The sequence below is a fragment of the Elephantulus edwardii genome, unplaced genomic scaffold (assembly GCF_000299155.1).
Source record: "Elephantulus edwardii isolate Elephantulus edwardi_28Jun2011 unplaced genomic scaffold, EleEdw1.0 scaffold00182, whole genome shotgun sequence".
Taxonomy (NCBI): Eukaryota; Metazoa; Chordata; class Mammalia; order Macroscelidea; family Macroscelididae; genus Elephantulus; species Elephantulus edwardii.
The window spans coordinates 2,986,657-2,997,681 of record NW_006399932.1 but is presented as its reverse complement, the minus strand read 5'-3'; positions in this window follow the sequence as shown (position 1 = coordinate 2,997,681).

The window sequence follows — 11,025 nt, the reverse complement described above, 5'->3', positions numbered from 1 at the left end:
AGTTATAATTGCTAACAACCTCAAGTTCTTCTCCATCTATTATGGTGCTGCCAATTGGCCCAGTGGTGAGAATCTTTGTCTTCTTTACGTTGATCTTCAATCCATATTGAAGACAACAGTTCTTGACCTTTTGCAGCAAGTGCTTCAGGTCTTCAGTTTCAACAAGCAAGGTTGTTATATCATAGGTTGTTAATGAGTCTTCCTGCAACCTTGATGCCGCACTCCTCCTCATAAGGGCCTGCTTGCAAAAATTATCTGTTCTGCATACAGATTGAAAAGGTACTGGGACAGGATGCATTCCTGACGCACTCCTTTCTTGATTTTGAACCATGTAGTGTTTCCTTGCTCTGCTCTGAGCACTGCTTCTTGGTCCAAGTGTAGGTTTCATATAAGTAGGATCAAGTTTTCTGAGATTCCCATTTTCCTTAAGGTTAGCCACAATGTATTGTAATCCACACATTCAAATGCCTTTGCATAATCAATGAAACACAGATATTCCTGATGGGAGAGAACTGACGTATGAACCAGGTATCACTGAATTGAATTTTCTTGCATAACAATTTTAAATGCCTGTGGACTGAAAGAACTTTCCACAGATCAACTTCTATCTCTATGTATTTCCTGTCTTGTCCCTCCTTCACAACAACACAGCAGGATACACTTTCAAGTTCTTCATTTCGGACTAACACAAAGTGGTTCAATACAGTGAGAAGTAAGATTATATTAGAAAATATTCCCTCTACTGGTGTAACTGACAATTGTTAACTACAAATGCAAATGTTTTCCAAAGCAGATAAGGATGTCCCACTAAAACAAAGTAAATGCATCTCCAAACTCAATTCTATATCCTTTAGCCCAATCTAAAAATTGCCATCTGATAAAAGGTATAGTATACCTAAGAGGAGGTTGGAGGGGAAAGTAAAATCAGCTAAAACATTTTATTTTTCCAGATTTTACAAAAATATATGACCATTTGAACACATTGTTGGATTCTCTGCTAGAGCCATCAGTGGGGCCTTTGCCCATGAAGGGCTCTGAAACTTAAGCTTTTTCTACTTCTTTTAGCACTGATAGCATAGTAAGCAAGCAAATAGAGAAACAAAAAGAAAGGCTTTAGCCTGAGGAAGAAGGGAAGGTCTAGAGTCATTAAAGCAAGGAAAAAAATGAAGCAGAAAATGAACAGGGTTAACTTTCTTTTTTATGAGATGGTTAGAGGAAGAATATAGCAACAACTCTTAAATACGGTGAGGTGAGTGTTCCTGAGGGACCTTCATGTACAGATGCCAGGTAGGCAGAAACTGCTTAAAGTGGGTCTACGTTTACGAGTCTCTGATTAGCTGAAAATATTCCCTGAGATTCTCAGCCTGCATCGCTAGTATTTGTTTCCACTCTGACCCTTTCATTAATTCCTGGCTTGGTTGTTCTATATTTTCCTGAAAGTAAATGTCTTGGCACTGATAGCTTTTTTTTTTAATAACAACTACAATAACAACAACAAAATAAACCCAGAATCTGCTATTATTATGGTCAGGGTGTGGGGAAAGAACGGGACATAAAGCTTCGGTAAAATCTCCAAGTCCTACTTTCTATTCTCTGTCTTAAATAATTCACGGCACCTTCAGTGTTTTAAAAGAGTCCTATGACACAGAACCAGCAGGAATCTCCATTTACTGTTCTCTTTCTGCCAATTCGCCCAGCTCAGAATAAAAATAAAAGAGATGATAGATAGTTCACTTATTATCTCGGTCTTCATTTAGACCATTTTGTCTGCAGCGCAAACAGGGTAATCAGAGGATGAATCAACAATGAGAGCCATTGTGGCTACTGTACGTGGTGGTAAATTCATGCTCATTGCGGCTGACGTTGCTTGACAGACTATTTTTCATGTATATTACCTTTGCTATCTATTTGCGTCCCCATCTATTGATAGTTAAATGCATCTTCTGTTATTGTTCCATGTAGCAATTGTGGTTATCCTGTAACCATACCATGATATAAGAAATTAAATATTAATAGACAATTTATTAAAGGGCTGAAATTTTACATTCCAATAGATAAAACTGAAAAGTAGAACAATTCAAAAAGGCTCTAAGAATTGGAAGGTTTTTTCTCACTGAATATGTAAGTCAGAAGCTCTCTGCACGCTTTTATGCTGTCTAGGGATTAAGAGAAGCAAAAATCTAAACACCTCAGATGGAAAACTTTGAAAGCACCAATTGGCACAGAGAGAAAAATACAAGACAATCTTTGTCTTATCCTCCTGGAAGAAACACTTCAGTGAGTGGTCTGATCTCCAGTGACAAGAAAAAAATCAAGAAGATTAAAATTACAGGGGGAACTATTTGAACCAACTCTAAACAAGCAACTTGCAGAACTTAGCAATGCTTAATTTCTTCAAATCTTTTTCCTTCCTTTTCATTGTTTCTTTGCTAATGGAGGCTTACATCCCATCTTCTTTCTGGAATTCATTTGGGTCACACATCAGCAGTTTTACAACATCAGGGAGAAATTAATTGTCATAAAATTCTGACCTAACTAGATTTAATCTTCTCCACAAAGCCTATTTTCGTGGAGTTTACTTTCATTCACCCAAAAGTGTTAGTTGACCTTCCAGTCAAAAGGCCAGGCAAGGTGATAATGGACTGGCCTAAATTGGTGGGAAGAGGAGGAGACAGGGATGGATGTAAAGTATTTGACTGACTATTCCCTTGTCACAATTAATCCCAGAACTCAGTGATTTATGAAATAATCATCTCTCGTGGTTTCTGGTGACTTTTCTAGTTATAATCTTATCATTCTAACTGAACTATAAGATTATGACAAGGAAATGATGCAGTGGTCTTCTGAGTCCACAGAACAAGAGAGTTGAGTGTCTTCGAGCAAGAGACTTGTTGACAGAACAAGGTGCATACCTGCCATCTCATGGAGCTTGAACTGAACACCTTTGGGCTGAGGTCTACTAGCAAAGTGAGGTGTGTCTAAGCACTTATGGACAGAACTATAAGAGCTTGGTAACACTTGACAAGCAGAGCAGAGGTCAGTTGGTGAGAGAGACAAGAAGCCAAGAATCAGAGAAAAGGCACTAAAATTGAGAGTGTCCTGATCAAAGAACTGTATGTATGCTAAGTAATTTCTGACCTTGAATTGCAACTTATTGCTTCCTTTAAAACTTCATGACTATTAGTATTGTTTTTGAGTTCTCTGTGGTCATTGCAAGGAATTGTTGAGCCCAGCAGGGAAATAAAAATTAGTATGGGAGGAAGAGTTGGTGTCAGAATTGGTAAAAGTTGGAGGAGGGAGGCATGTCTTATTCTACTTCATAGGACCCCACTTAGGACTGTGCTGCTGATATTGAGTCTCTTTCTCCCTTGTGAAGTTAAAGGAAGACATTCCCACCAGCCTATTTTTATACAGGTTTGTTGGATAGTAGCTGGAATAGCAAGAGGGTGGGTGTAGTCTTTCCATGTATTCTTGCTTGGTCTCTTCTGTAGATTGGGAACCTCAAGGCTCACCTGGTGACTCAGAGTCCAAGCACAACTCTCCCAAGGAGCAAGATGGTAGTTGAATCACCTCTTATGAGTAAGTCTTGGAAGTCTCATGGTATCACTTTCACAATACTCTATGGTCAAAAGAGTTACAGAATCCTAAATATAAGGGAGATCAACAAAGACTCAACCTCTCAGTAGGAAGAGTGTTAAAGAATTTATGGATTTTTTAAGGCCCCAATGTAAGAAATTAGAATTGGCATGACTTAGTGGTTAAAAACTTAGTGTGTTGTGTGTTGAAATGCTAACTGAAAAGTGGGCAGTTCTAATGCACTAGTTACTCTATGAAAGAAAAATGGGCAATTTAGTCCTATAAATATTTATTGTTGTTGTTAAGTACTGTTGAGTTGTAGGCTACTCATAGCAATGCTATGAATAAAAGATCTAAACACTTGTATAACTTTCATCATTTCTCCAGGTTCATAGGGTTTCTGGAGGCAAGCTTTTTCAGAATTGGATGCCACTCCTGCTTGTAACAAGCCTCAGAAAACTGATAAAGGGTCGTCATGAATTGAAATAAATTTGAGAACAGTGGCTTTGTTTTTCATGTTAGATTTTATACTAGGCATGTGATATATGATTTCATATAAGGATATGAAGTAGATAATGACTCCAAAACTGGTCAGTGGTGATGTTACTAAAAAAGTAGGTCATTAAAGGGGAGGAGCAATTTTTATTAGAATGACAAGAGTCATATGGTGAAGTACAGATGACCTGTTAAAAAGTCAGTTCTGAACTGTAGCAGGAAGTTGGAGCTAGACATAGAAATCTAGGAGTTGGAGATATGTAGGGAAATCATAGGTTTAAATACGAGTTCCATAATAGGATGCAAACATTAAGACTAAAAGGCTATGAACAGAAGGAATTAAATTTTTTAAACATTTGAATTTTTCACATTACCAAGCAGAATATCTGTGGGTGTTCTGATGGATAATTTACTAAAAAGCAAGAATGTAATTTTGAAAACTAAGGTACACCTGACGCAAGTCAGGTGTTTTCAATTGCTTCCTATGCATCTGAAAGTTGGACAATGAGTAAGGAAGATTAAAGAGGAATCGATGTCTTTGAACTGTGGTGTGAAGAATAATATTTTTTTTTCTGTTTTCCATCTTTATTTTTCTTCCCTACTAGTTTATTACAAAATTCGAATACAAGTTTGAACAAATTCTTTCACCGACCCCCCCACAATTTATATAATCCAATGATTAATCTCCCTTTCCCCCCGCACATCCACACTCCTCTGCTTCCAGCCTCTCTCACCCCTCCTGGATCCTTACACTAATTCTACAATAATGATTTTATACAATATTTATCCTCATGGGACTGAGTTAGTTCAGCATAATGCTCTCCAGTCCCTCCCAAATTAGGTAATAATTTACAAAGTTATTGCTCCTGCATGCTATTCCATTGTGTGAATGTAACATAATTTCTCAATCCATTCATTTGTGATTGGACATTTGGGCTGTTTGCATGTTCCTGCGATGATGAATAATGTTGCTATGAACACTGTTGTACAAATCTCAGTTTGTGCCTCCATTCTCATTTTCTCAGGGTATATTCCAAGTAGTGGAATAGCTGGGTCATATGGAATTTCTATTGGAGAGGAGTACTGAATATCCCATGGACTGCCAAAAGAATAAACAAATCTTCTTTGGAGACAGTACAACCAGTGTTCCTTAGAGGCAAGGGTGGTGAGACTTCATCTCACAAACCCTGGGTGTGTTGTCAGAAGTTGTTGAAAAAAACCAAGATGCTGGGAAAGGTGAAAGAGAGGAAGACTCTCGATGAGACTGAAAGACACAGTGATGACAACAATGGACTTGAGCATGATGGGGATTGGGAGAATGGCCCAAGAAAAAGCAAAGTGCAGATCTGCTGTTCATAGTGTTGTCACGCTTTGTAGGCGACTTGAAGGCATCTAACGACAACAAGTTGGCTATATCTACCCAAGAAGATGGGTAGCTGAGACAGATCCCAGAGGACCTTTCCCTTGATAGCTGAACAAATACTGAGTGGAGTTGACAACTAGGAGGAAAGCCAGGCCATGGTGGTGTAGCAGGATTGGGAAAGAACTCGGTCTGCGATCTATCCTGCACTACCTGCTCCTTACTCTCTTCCATATTCAACTTTATCCTTTGCCAAGCACCTAACAGACACTGTCTACACTGAACTTTTTATTATGATAAACAGTGGTGACTTCTCTAATGCAAAATTTCTTTAAACTTCTGGATTTTCTCCACCTCTGCTCTTTCTTTATCTTCCCTTCTAAATCCCAGAGCTGCAACTATCCTTCACCCCTTTCTCCTCTGTTGAAGTGTGTTTCCATTGAGGCTGATCCTGAGCGTGGTCCATCAGACACACCATAAGCCTAGAGGATATGACTGTGGGTAACAGATAATGTCGCTTCTTTCTGGAAAAGAGACTATTCCCGAGCTATTGCCACTGGCTTCCGCCATCTTTTTAAATTCAAATATTTCTCTTTCTTTTTCCTTCAATAAAGGAAGAAGTTATCCTGAGCTCCCTCACTGATCTTTTTTCAGTGACTGCAGTTGAATAACTTATACCATGATGGAATGTGGCTTTCCTAGGTCTTCATCAAGTCATTTGATGTTTTGTGCCTAACAATGAACTTTGTACAAAAGCCAAGTTCCTTGATCTCAGTGGCCATCTTAAGACTAACTTGAAAAATTAGTTTCTTATGATTATTTGATTTTTTTAAACAATTATGTGAAGGATATAGTCGAACAGGTATTATTTTCCCATTTTTCCATATGAATAAATAGGGCTTAGGATATCTGAAATCACTTGCCCCAAAACATTTGCTAGTAAAAGAGGTAACTCAAACTTAAGCCCTGGTTGCCTGCCATGGTACCATGACCCACTGCTTCTCATATGCCTATTATATATGGCTTTCATTACAGTGAAACATTTGGAATAATTTCTGGGTGACAGAATTGTTTGTAATGGAAATAGACATTCTGAAGAATCAATACTAAATCAAGAGGCTCTCAGCTGGATAGTGTTATGATCCTGGCTCCTCAAGGTATTAATTTGTAAGGTTTTTAAATTAAGAAGCAGCATTGACACCTTTGGTACAACAAGATTTTTTAGAAACTTGTTTTTCAAGCCATTTTTCTGGAAGAACATCTTATTAATTACTAATGGAGCCCGGGCTTTTATTTTGTTCATGGATCCAGGCATTATGGAACACACAGAATTTTCTCTTTCAGATTTGTGTGTTCCAGCTTCAGAACCCGTTGTTTAAATAGCACCTTTCTGGGGAGGGTCCATGAAGGCAGAGAGAAGAGTCTACCATATCCTGAGAGAGAAGATGAACTCAGTTGTACCATTTTGCTCATGGACTTTCCTGGACCGAGCTTAGTTACACACATACATACATGCCTACCTTTGATTTATACTGCTACAGCTCAACTGTTTTGAAAGGCTCATGTTGTGGAATCCTTAAGTCATCTGTGACCTAGGTCACTAAAGACAGGAGCAATTTAATAAAATTATTAATTGAAATGCTCCTGACAAGCCACACTCCTTCAGATAAAGTTACACATCAAACCCACACAGGCCACCGGGCTGTTCCGAGCAGCCTGAGATTTTCAATATCTCATAAACAGGCCCCTCAATCACTACAATCTAATAAGGCTATAATCATCATTGACACTATAATGATTAAAATGAATAAAACCCATTAAGAAAAGTCATGTTGAGTTATTAAAAGTTTCGCTCTGTGTGATATGTAATCTTTTATCCATTTTTTATGATGAAATCTGTAACCATCTATCCACAAAAGACCATTAATTTACTGCTCTGTGGATGTTACCATGCTCTTTAGTTTAACAGCTTATCATTGATTTCTTGAGGGAGATATTATATTTGGAGAAATACACATGGAACAAAAGCCAGCATGTTGCTGTAAATTTCCCACTGACAGGATGATCAAAGTATTTTGGCTTGGTCTGCACTCGAGCTGGCGAACAAGTTCTCCAGAGCACAGAGAGCCCTCGGGCTACCAGGCATCAGGTCCATGTTTTTAGGCGTCCCAAATGCTTCTAAGGAAAGGTCATGTGCACCAGCGGAGGGGGGGGGGGGGAACAATAAAATGTCCATTAACTGGAGCCTCGTTAACTGGCTTATTGGCATCTATTAGAAACAAATTGCAAACAAAACTGATCCTATTATAAACTTCTCCTCATCTCCTGCATCAAGTGCAGCCTCTGATTGGTTCAGATGGGACTCAGCAAATTCAAGTGTTGTCAGATGACTCCTTTATTTGCAAGAAGATTGGGTTTCGGCCAACAGAGACCCACAACCCTGATCAGTAGAGCGAACCACAAGGTTGGGAGGGAGACATGGCCTGGTACAACGGAAAGAGCACTGGGAAAGCAAATTATCTATTCATGCCCCCATTCTTTCAACAGGGACTTTCTTCCCCAAAACAAACAGCAATAAAAAATTCTGAATGGAAGAATGTGTACACAAAGCACTGAGCTAAGTGGTGGAGGAGCTGATCCTTAATGTATACTTTTTCTCATAATAAACTCCACTCCAATATCTTTACTGCTGATCTCCTTTTTAATCTTATTAACAGTAAAACCTAAAAAGAGTCTATGAAGCCAAAGAGAGGGTGTTGTCTTTGAAGATATACTTCATTTTTCCTGAAATGATTAATAAATCTGGTTGCCAGCCTTCAGTGGAGGCCCCTGGCTGAACACTTTAGTCAAGATTCCCCATCTAGTAAAAACAAGTGCAGGTAACAAGGTGAAAATAGTTGTCTGGGGCTTTGTCAAATTTCCTTATTTTCCAGATCTGCTTTCCTCTTTAAGGACTTCCTTCCCCTCCCGCTTCATCTAAATAACATGAGGTTATAAACCTCATCTCATAACAGACTCTCTTTTACCAAGAGAAGTTTGTCTTTAGCAAAATAATCAAATAGACTTTGTGATCCTCCCTTTTCAAAGAAAAGAGCCAATTGCATTTGTAAAGTTGAGGTGCAGTTCAAAGCATAGCTGACATCGATTTTTATCAATCTTCAGTGCATCTGAATGTACACGCTTCCATCATGTAAGACAAAATGGTGGCTAAATGAAATTAAAGGACAAATTCATCAAGAATAAAAAAGGAAACTGTTCTTTCTATAACACATCATTAACCTGTGGAAATAACCGCTTCAGGGTGTGATCGAGACTAATAGCTTCGTAAAAACTTTTAAATGACATAATACTTCTACAGATAAGAATGGCAATAAAAAAATCTGAATGTAAAATAAATATAAAGATCATAAAAAAAGAAAGTGAATCACCAAATCTCACAGAGAGAGAGAGAAATCTTTCCACTCCTGGACACACACGCATACCATGGCTGAAGTCAAGAAGAAACCTCCCATCCCCTCATCATGCTTCTGAGAAGTTGGTGGATGTACAAAGCAGTAGTCAGTCTACGGCCATACCACCCTGAACGCGCCCGATCTCGTCTGATCTCGGAAGCTAAGCAGGGTCGGGCCTGGTTAGTACTTGGATGGGAGACTGCCTGGGAATACCGGGTGCTGTAGGCTTAAAAAAAAACAAACAAAAAAAAACAAACAAACAACAAAGCAGTAGTCAATTCTCAGATGATTAACTTTCCCTGCTGTTTTTATAGCCCCATCTCACCTCAACTCTAATGCAGTCAACTGTGCCTCAAAGTGGAAATGGGATCCAGTGAACTACTTGTCTATCTTTATGAGGTAATGTTTGTTCCTATATCCTTATTTTTAAATTCCAGACAAAATATCGTATATCACTAGATAGTACTTAATAATAACACCGACATAGAGAGAGATCAGTTGGCCTGGTGGAGAGAAAGTGATGCTATCAAGCCAAAGGTGGGTAACTTCTAATCCGTGGCACTCAGGCCTGTTTTTTATTGTTTTTGTTCAAACATTCTTCTAGTTCGTGTATCCCTGGTGTGTCCACTTGCCGTATAGAGGTAACTGGTGGTTGTTGTGAAGCTGAACACTGTGTCACTGATGTGTCAAATGCGGACAGTGTTTGGTGGAGCTCCCCAATTAAAACAAGCTTGGAAGCAGGGGTGGCATCCACTTCTGTAATAGCTTGCCTCTGGAAAGAAACCCTATGAACCCGGAGAAAGGATGAAAGTCACACAATTGTTGAGGACTTTCGTTCATAGGGTCACTATGAGTAGCCTACATCTTGACGGCACTCAACAAAAACATCAACAAGGTACCATTTCAGGAATACCTTCCTCTAATTCCAACTCCTGATAATCCTCCATCAGGTTTCAAAGACAGAAAATCTTGATGGAAGAAGATAATTTCTCTTTCTCCCTCAGAGTGGCTGGTGTATTCAACTGACTTTTGGTTAGCAGCTCAACTATAATGTTGTATAATCAAAGTAACTTAAGCATTTTGTTTAAAAGAGAGTAAGATTTAGAAGGTGTGTGTGTGTGTGTGTGTGTGTGTGTGTGTGTGTGTGTGTGTGTGTGTAAGAGAGAAAATGAGAATGGAGGAGAGAAAGTGTATATAAAGCAAAATAAATTAGCCAAAGGCAGGGGTAAGGAAACAAGGAAGAAGTCATTTCAGCACATCAAAGGAGGTTTCTTTTAGTATATCTCTAGCAAAACCAAAATTGGCTATTAAAACACCTATAAATTTTTAAAGACATTCATGAATTTTAATTTATCGTTATGATATGAAAAATACAGTGCTTTCTAACTACGGAGGCACTGAGAATTTTGTGACATGAAAGTTTTCCTGGTGTTAATTTGAGCCTTTAATTAATTGTAACCTTTTAGAAGGAGGCCTTTTAACTGCCAAAAAAGAAAAAGAAGGAAAAAAAGGTTACACAGAAATGATGCAAAACCAAGACTCGCTGCAGATTTTTGGGACATCCACATTGGTTAGCGGCGGGTCTAGAGTGATGAGTCAGCACTTTTGTGACTACAGGTGGAGAGAGCTATAAAATCTTGCTGAGTTTAGTTATTGAAATTATATGGTTTTATAAATAGTATAATGTGATTCTCAGCAGGTAAATGTTATATTTTAATGACATCTGTATTATAGCACATACAAATTCTCAAGCTCAAAGTCAACAGGGCCTTTTCAATAAGAGCAGCTGGAGACCAGCACTGAGGCTGGAGATGAATAATTCAGGCTTTAAAGTGATAGAGTGTGAGGAAGGAAACTTAGATGGCACTAATTCATTGATCAGAATTTTTTTTTCCTGGTAGGATTTTGGCTCTCCCCATCCACAGGTTCTGCATCTGAGAGTCAAAAATATTTCAAAAAAAGAAAGAAATGGTTCCTAAAAAGCAATTAAGTGGTCAAAACAAAGATTAAAAGGGAGCATAAAATGCCACTTACAGAAAGATATTTGGATGGCCAACAGACACATGAAGAAATGCTCAAAATCAATGGCAATAAGAGAGATGCAAATTAAAAGCACAATGAGATACCATCTCGCCTCAGTAG